Source organism: Leptosomus discolor, chromosome 6 (genome assembly GCF_034619465.1).
Source record: "Leptosomus discolor isolate bLepDis1 chromosome 6, bLepDis1.hap2, whole genome shotgun sequence".
Lineage (NCBI taxonomy): Eukaryota > Metazoa > Chordata > Aves > Leptosomiformes > Leptosomidae > Leptosomus > Leptosomus discolor.
In genome coordinates, this window is record NC_141396.1 from 43143626 (window position 1) to 43152745 (window position 9120).

Consider the following 9120-nt stretch of genomic DNA (forward strand, 5'->3'; position numbering starts at 1 on the left):
GAGAAGGTTGCTTTTGGTTTTTTTCAAGCCAGCACCTCAGTAGACTCAAGAGTCAGTCTTCAGCAGTGATGCTTTTCCTCTTTCTTTCTAATCATGTTCCTACCCGCCCCCCATCAACATACCTCTCAGTTTTAAAGCTGCTACTCAAACCAGACTGAAGCAGGTTGCAAACAGCAGGTAGGGTGTATCGTGACTCCTTTAACAAATTAAAATCTAGATTGCAATCTAAGCTAGTATATGCTCTTTCTCTGGTCAACAATAGAAGAGTTTAGAGTTTAGGTCAAGAGCAAGATGGTTTAGGAGGACAGTTTATCACAGCCTCCTGCAGATGTGTAAGACTGGTACAATGGGTTAGGGTGAGTTTATCTCCAGTCATGAAAAGAGTCAAGGTGATCAACTTGGACTAGACAAGGTTTGGATTTTAGGATCAATAAAAAGGAAGTAAAGTAGAAGGGAAAAAGTTGGTTTAATTTAAAAAAAGGTTTTACGAGCCTTGATTTGTTGCAAGCCTGGCCCAACACAGCTGCTACAATGACACTTAAACCAGAACCCTGACCTGCAGGTGGGTGAGTGTGGATGAGCAGAATCCCAAAATAACAGACTTAAAACAAGCAGTGCGACTTGTGCTACATGCTCTGGCCTACCTCTGCTGCAGTATACATGCTTTGATAAGCTGTGTTTTAGAAACAAAATTTCTTAGTCAGCTCAACAATTTTTCAGCTCAAGTCTCACTAGTTGAAGAGGACAAGAACAGAAAAGTTTTATTTATGATTCAATAAATAACTAGATGTGTGGAGGTACATACAACTATAGAGAATGGTGGTGTTATTTCTGTTTAATTGCTGATGTTTGGGGTAACGCAGAGGATGTGTAATTGACAAGTGTAGTAGAAAATAGCCATCTTTTCCAAACTGAGGATAACTGCTGTGCCTGATGCCTGATGATTCTTGCTGCAATAAGGATGAGAGATTTTTCATATAACATTTCCTATGGGAGACTGGGGACTGCTTTGAATTGAATTCAAGATAAAGAGGTACCTCTAACTAGAAAAAGAACACAGTTCTTTTATCAATAAGGAAGCAGATTTATTTTGGAAGAAATGGCAAATTAGAATTTTCTCTCAGTTCTTTGACGTCTAAGAGATTTTGTTTATTTTTAAATGCTTCCTCATGTTGCAGTATCAGTGGGGAGTGTGTTTTTTCTTTCATTTTTGCTGAGTTCACATGATGCCACTCCTTTTACTAATGCCATAGCATCAGCTCAACTCCATTAATAGCCGTTGTGCACTAAACCACTTTGTCACCTGGCATCTTTATTTCACAGCACCCATTGTTTGCAACAAAGCAGACAGATAATTTTTCTCTGTGGCTGGGACAGCAGAAGATTCAGTAGGAACTGGTCCGACACAGCAATGATAATCAGCCCTGTCTGGATAGAAAGTGCATCACCTACTAATTTGTTCCGTTCCTGCCAGCTAAAAAAGCAAAGGTCCTGACTTCACTCACGAAATAGCTGAATGTCTCTGACATGGCATCAAACCTCTGTACCAACTATCACAATTGGTTGACACCTATTTGCTACTCTGAATAAGGAAACCTAACCTTCTTCACCCTGTAGCTACAGACTAGCTGGGCTGTAGGTTAATTCTGCACTGCAGAGTGGCTGAGCGGGCAGGAAATGTAAACGGACCAAAGGAGTTAATTCTGCAGCACTGGAACAGCATGTGTCTCACATCTCCAAATCTCATATCATGTCCAAAACCTCGGGAACACACAGCTTTAAAACAGGGAGTATAACCTTCAAACTCTTGTCCCTTCTTCATACTCATTTCACATTCTTAACACATATAGTTTGCCTTGAGACAAATGCTTATAAGGTGACCAAATATTTGCACCAGGAAACAAGAAGAATTTGTCTGTGTTGTACCTCTAAATTTGGAGTATGAGGGCAGCAAGATGATGTAGGAACACAGGACAAGCAATATCCCAAGGGAGTTTGGAAAATTATTACTGCAGTCCAGTTCAAATCAAAACATACCAGAGTCACTGCATGGCTCCTCAGCAGCTGACACATCTCTTCTATGCAAGGGTCAAAGCTGATACTTTCTTTCCTGCAGAGAGGGGCTTGAGACATCTCACGCTGTTATCAAAGAGCAGCCCCACATTCATGGGGCTGCAAGTTCACACTCAATATTGCAAACTCTCATGATCTTGTCAAGAGTTTTCTCATATTCAGTGCTCTAAAAGCTTCTGGAGCCAAGTGATAACATGACAGTCTCAGGTTTCATTCTCAACATCACCATGTTTTTATTCCTTCTGACTAGGCAAAAAGCTTGAAATTGGGAATCCTGAAGGACTGATTGTAAGATCCTCCAGTACCTTCAAAGCTGACTTGCACTTTTGTTTAGTTTGTAGGTTTAAATGCTTCCTTTTGACAATTTCAGGTATGGTGCAGAGTGTGTGTCATGTGAACAGTGATATGGGCACTTTGCCCAGAGACGAAATACTTTTGTGGAAAGAACGGCTGCACAGGATGGATAAAAATCAGTGTTCCTTTTGAAATCTAAATATGGCTGCATTTAGTTTTGGATGGCTTTTAAAGGTCAATCTGTTCATGACTGCTGACAAAAACTAAAACAGAAAAAGTAAATTATGGTTTTTATACAATATAGCTTACAGTGACAGTTTCAGCGAATTAGAGTAACAGTAGGTCCTGAAGTGTACTTGTTCATCTACTGCCTTCAGTGAAATTTGAGTTGCATAGGCTGTTGCTTTCCTTTGTATATTTGTGGGTGACCTATTTCAAATGAAAATCTTCCATAAATGCTGCATAATATATTGCAAATCCCCCATGCTGTGACAGCATGGACAGTTCCCAATCACTGTGCAGGTTTTCCTGTCAAAGCAGCAAGATTTTATGGTCTTTTCCTGTGAAGGTTCTTGAAGCTATTGAAAATAGATACATTCTCTGTCCAGGAAATCTACTAGAGGATAATCTATTTTCTCTGAAGCAGAGAGGTATTTTCAAAATCTGCATTTCTTTGTCCAACTGAACCATTTTATTTCTACCCTTCTGCAGAAATTTCTTCCTGTTACTAGACTGATTTGAGTTATTCAGGTTGTTAATCACCCAGGATTGTACTACAGTTTAGACTTCATGCTTACTTTTTTTATTGATGATTTTGTGAATTTGGAAGAAATACCTCACTACTTAGAGGTATTTCCCACAATCCCTGTTGATTCTTGTTCAAAAACAGAAGTAACTATTAATTCTTCTTCTGCTTCTTATCTGGTGGAGGAGCCATTACCCTAATACATAGATTCTAACTGTGTGTGTCAGTTAAGCAGAAAATTCTTGCAAGATAAAGTGCATAGTTGGGTGGAGATTGTTTTTCTCAACCTTATTTTCTGTGTTTTCTTGCCTGTTTCTATTTCTTTTTTCCAGTCTGTCTTTCAACCATGGTCTTGAGGCCATCTTTTTTCTTAGTTTTGTTGGAGCACGCTGCTTCACCTATGGATTTTGTTCCAGAATCCTTTCCTGATTTTCTTTTTCTAAAACAAATTTATTCAAAGAATATCACTATGAAATCTGCGCTTGTCAAATGCTCCTCTGTTTCAGGGATTGATCGCATTGCTTTAGATTCCAGCTATGCAGAAGTTTCCCTCCAAAATTTGATTTTGCAAGGAATTCACAGGCTGGTAACAGACGTGAGCCCAAACTTCAAAGGAAACTAAGCAAATAGAAACTTAGGGCATATAATAGTGCCTGTAGCCTGCTCCTACATGGCTGTTAGCAACCAATGCTCAGGATTACAAAGACTCTGTTTAGGCTTCCTACGGGAGGGTTTCTGTGGCAGCCCAGCTCACTGGGCTCTTCAGAGTGTCTGCCTTGTGGACTGTGACTGGCTGAGCCATCTGGAGATGTTTGGAAGAAGTGCAACAAGAAAGAATATACTAACTAGTACTGAGGAAATTATAGGTTTTAAAATCAGACAAAAGAAGAGCTTGATCCCTGCTCAAACCCATGGGTGAGTGCCTTCCTGTCCCGTCTGCTTGCAGATTTTTCCCTGCTTTTGGAAAGAGGCAGTATTGTTGTCTTTTGTTTTTGAAACGAACTAACAAACCAGACTGAGGCAACCTAGTATTGGTCACATCAAATACTTAGCACTTCATAAAATGGCAGGCAACTGAGACAGTCTTTTGCAGTGGGAAATGTCCAGCCACATGGAGAGAGGTACTCTCTTTCCTCCCACATGGCCTGGTAACTGAACAAGGCTCTTGTAACTGGTACCTCTGAGGTCAGCATCCCAGTGGGCCCCACACATGGAACAGAAGCTGGTGGTCTTCTCATCTGACTTGGATTGCCTTAATAAAATGTGTCTGTCCTTGGTCACATAGCTTCCTGTACAATCACCAGTGAGAAACAGGCACTCCATGCCAAGTTAAGCATTTGAGAGACAGATTAACTGCACTCAGATATGTAGCTGTCTTTCTCTGATAACTCTATGGGGAGCAGAGATAACTAGACTGACTGTCCAGCCTGGACTAGGTAATTAGCTTTTAGCCAGATATAACATTGTACAATTAATCTGGTATAGAATGTTTAGAGTCTGCCAGTGCAGCTGTGAAGCATAGGAGACACAAGAAAGAGCATTGATTTATTCAAAATGGAATCGACTTTCTTTACATTTATGTTCTGCTTACATTATGTAAACAGAAGTGTAAAGGAATTGCCAGGTTTTTTTTTTTGGTAAGGAATAACTTCAGCTCTGATCATAGTCAAAGAACAGACAAGACTGTAATATTTTTTTGCTGATTCCATTGGTTTTTTCTCTTTGTAAACTCACACCTCTAGCAAACTCAAATCAGCAGCACCCTTTGACTTCATAAGCCTAAATATTTGCTTTGACGTTAGAAAAATAATTAAGTAAATTAGACCTACAGTGCTATTTGAGGACACCTGTCATGGTATAATGCACATTCGTACTTTCTTCCAATAAGCAAAAAAATAATAGATTTTCTTGAAGTTGCTCTATGTGTGATTTGCAGCTGACACAAAGCTGACTTTGCATCATTTATTGATTGTTACCAAAATAATGTTAAAGAACAACACTTTGCAGTATTTACTTTATGTTCAAGACTGCTGTACACGGCATGTCACTGACTATGTTTACAACTCAACGAGTTGTGGGAAAACTGGGAAAAAAATCATGTCTATTTCTGCAAAAATACTTTAACAAAAGAATAGCTTTTATTGAGTTGAAAAAAGCCAAAACTGTAAATGAGTTTTATGCTTTATCTTCACCAGAAAGATCAACTGTTGTCCAAGGAATTGGCATATAGGGAAATAAACATGCCCTGAGCTATGTGTTACTGCCCAGAGGCAGCTTCAAGGTTCCAACTAAACTGTTTGACAAGTCTGCCAGTGAGTCAGATCGTGTTGCTAGAGAAATATCTTTCAAAGCCCAGCATCTGGGTATTTTATTGCAATCCAAGAAGAATGGGAATGATGTAGTTTGACTGTAGCTGGCACAGGCTTAGACAAAAATGTCAGAGTTACCCTTGCCTTCATCTCCTTTCAGATAGTTTGTTTCCACTCAGTTGCTTATTTAATAGATCTGGGACATTTATTACTGTTTTGCTTTACACTCGCCCTACCTCCCCAAACCCCAACTATTGCTTTCTATTTTATTCTAAATGTCATTGGTTGAAAGAGGCAGGTTGTTCTCTACAATGGGTTAGATGCAGACCTTCCTTTTCTTCTGTGTTTGTGTATGTAGGTGAACCACCAAGCAGAAACTCATGTTTCATGAAGGCTCAAGACAGGGATAGTCACACGATTCTATATAAAAGCTGAAAAGTGGCTTTTCAGCTGAAAGGGCAAATAAATCCATCTCAGGCTGTGTTAAATGCATAGGAGTAGTTTTCTTTATTCCAGTTGAATTCCAGTCAGAGTAGCATCATGTTCTGGTTCACTGATGCTAAATCCTCTTAATTGAATATTGTATTTTTAGCATGACTAAGGGGATCCACACCTAGCAAAACAGCAATTTATGTCCATATTCCCAAATTACGGCTTAAAGATTAATAGCCAGAAATAGTTGACACAGGGTGAAGCACACAGGCTATCTCCAGGAGGCAAAAGGACTTATGAAGCTCAGTATAAAGGTTGTGCCACACATGGCTTGCCAGATGCCTTCCCAGAAATACGCTCAGCTAGCTTACATGGCTTGGGGGCTACAGCACCTTCTCCAGCTCTTCTGTGCCTTCGCTAGTGATACTGTGCTTGAGCTGCAGCAGGGCACAATCTTTGCCTACAAGCCCTGCAGGTGACTGGTGCTTTCTTGACAAGACTACCAGCATGCTATGCCGTAGCTTGGGATAGGATGTAACAAAACCTAAACGTTTGTAATCCTGTGCAGATTCTTTCAGACAAATAAAATAAGTTAAAGGTATAGCTTTTACATTATTGTGTTTTTGAAATTATACAAAGTATTTGTGAGACCAAGGTATAAATTTCTTTGGAGTCTTTGGAATGATTCAAGTTTTCCATAACAAAACAGCAAATTTGAGGAATGGTTTGGTTAGAAATAACTTTTAGTGCTGGAGATATGAATAATTCCAAAAACATCTTCAGGAGAAAGTGGAATTTCTCTGAAATTTTGAGAAATCACACAGATAAATATATATACATGTGTATATGCTTGCATTTCCTCTGTAAGCTCTGTTCTCCTCTGTAGTCATTCATAGGCACAGATTTATGATTTGGGATAAGGGCAAATTCATTTTCCAGTAACTGACCTAGCATGTACTCTTCCTTTTTGGTCTGATTTTGGCAAAATGACTGCAGGTCCCCTACATTCAGATCACAATGGTGTCTGTCCCCGTCTTCAGGCTGTAGACTGAAGCTCACCAAGAAATATATTTTAATGATGACAGGTTCTTTTGTTGATTCTTTTTTGACAGAACAGCTGGACAGAGACAAGTCTGGCAGTACCTTTTTTTTGCTGATTTCTAGAAATCCCATTCTGGGAGGGTCTGTGGAGTTCACAGAAGGTTGCCTGTATTCATATCATACTGATTTAGTTAAACTAAGACAAAAACTTGTCGCTTTATGAGTGCAAGGAGCCTTTCATGACTGCTGTATATTAATTTCATGTATTTCTCCCTTTGTACCTATTTTGCTTTTTTATTCCTTTGGTTTTCATTTCCTTGATATGTCCAGATGAATATAATATCGAAAACCTCTCTTCATACCCTGATGTTGTCTGAAGTCTGTCTGACACGAGCTTTGCCTGGCACCACACACCTGCAGGACTGGCTTCTTGGTTTTGGATGAACAGTTGGCTTCTTCTCATCACCCATTTTAAACTAAAGATAACGAAATTTAGTTGAGACTACCTATAGCTGTGACAGTCCATTCTTACCTGCAGATGCACTTTTTCCCCTCCTATGTGCTCGGATCATTGTTTTCCTCAGACTATGGGAAGTGAAGGACAACAAGGAGTTATAATGTCCCAGGACAAGGACAGCTTCATGTAGCAGGAATCAAAACTGAGGGCCATAGAATTTAGATTAGAAGCTGTCACAGAGGTGAGGAAATTCCCCTCTCTTATCACTGGGGATAAATTTATTTAAAAGAAAGATTCTAATAATGTTTTAGTACTGTTAATTTCTTGGACAATTTTGTTATGTCAGAGGAAAATCCATTTTGGTTTCTACTCAGACAGTTGCAGGTGATGAATAGAGTAGTAAAACACCCATCCTTGCCTAAATACAGGTAAATCTGATCCTTCCTGAACTGATTTAGCCCATCTCTTACAGACTGTCTTGCTCAAGGTGTATCAGTAGTTTGTGAGGTTTCTGCTAATTTTTAGCACTTAAACCATATCACCAAAAAATACAGGCAATGTCTGAGCAAATAGTAATTTCTTAAAATATTCTAGTTACTGACTCTCTTGATTAAATGAAGAATTGCTCTTCTAGTCTTCACATTAACACACTCTTCATTTGACTACTAGTGGGCGGATATTTCAAACAGAATCTTTTTGATTATGAGAGTGTAGGTGATATTTTCTCATTTCCAAATAAACTCTCCATTAGAGAAAGTGTGAGTGGTAAATGAGGAGTTTCTCCTTTGGGTGTCCGCTCTGTGCATACAGCGAGTTTCCCAGGCAATGCTCACTGGTATTTGTAAATGATCTTTTCTCCATCTGAGAGCTTTAAGTACTGGATGCAGCTGCTCATGCTTTGCCCCATTTGTAAATAGTTTTAAATATGCATGATCATCTCTGGCAGATTGCTTTTCTTGCAGGATTTATGAGTTTTTTGTCTTGTTCCTCATAAAATAATTCACCATAGCATTTCCTGCACCTTTCTTTCCAAATAAATAGAGAAAAAGCACATTCTGAGAGCCAGGATTTTAGAACAAACAGTCAGAAAACGTAAAAGTGCAGAATATCAGTAATTCTCATGTTTAGACTGCTAATCACTTACTCCCAGGAGTACTTTTCCCTCGACTCTTTATTCAGTACGCCATATGTCAGCAATTAACAGTGAGTCAAATTGCAGCTCAACACAGTTTTGCTCATGCAGTTAGTGGAGCAGACAAGAATCAACTTAATCCAACAACTATTCGTAAGTGCAATGCAAAGGCCAAATGGAAATTGGCTACAAAATTGTGGATGGTGAAATGTCAATGTTATAAATTATTCTAGCTTCAGGGTTCTGGGAGTCAAGGAGGAGCTTAGTAAACAAGTTTTCTAAAATTCTTTGTGTTTTAACAAAAACCTGTAAACGTATTTGAGACCCAAAAAACACTGACTGGAATTGGAGCGCCATAATACTGATGACAGTTCATATGAAGTCATACAGATGACCAGGAAGACATGATCCATTTTGGCCTGCATAGTGCCACGTTCAAGGCATGGTCGGCTGAGCATGGCATGTAGAAGAGAGGCAGGGATTAACCAGCATTATATATGCTTTTTTCCAAAGTAAAGGACAGATGCAAAGTGCTGTAGCCACATGAGAGCAGCTCAGACTGCAAAGAGAACTCTGCTGGACTCCATCCAAGGAGCAGATCACACCTCACTCCAGTTCAGGATTTCTTGGAGGTTTC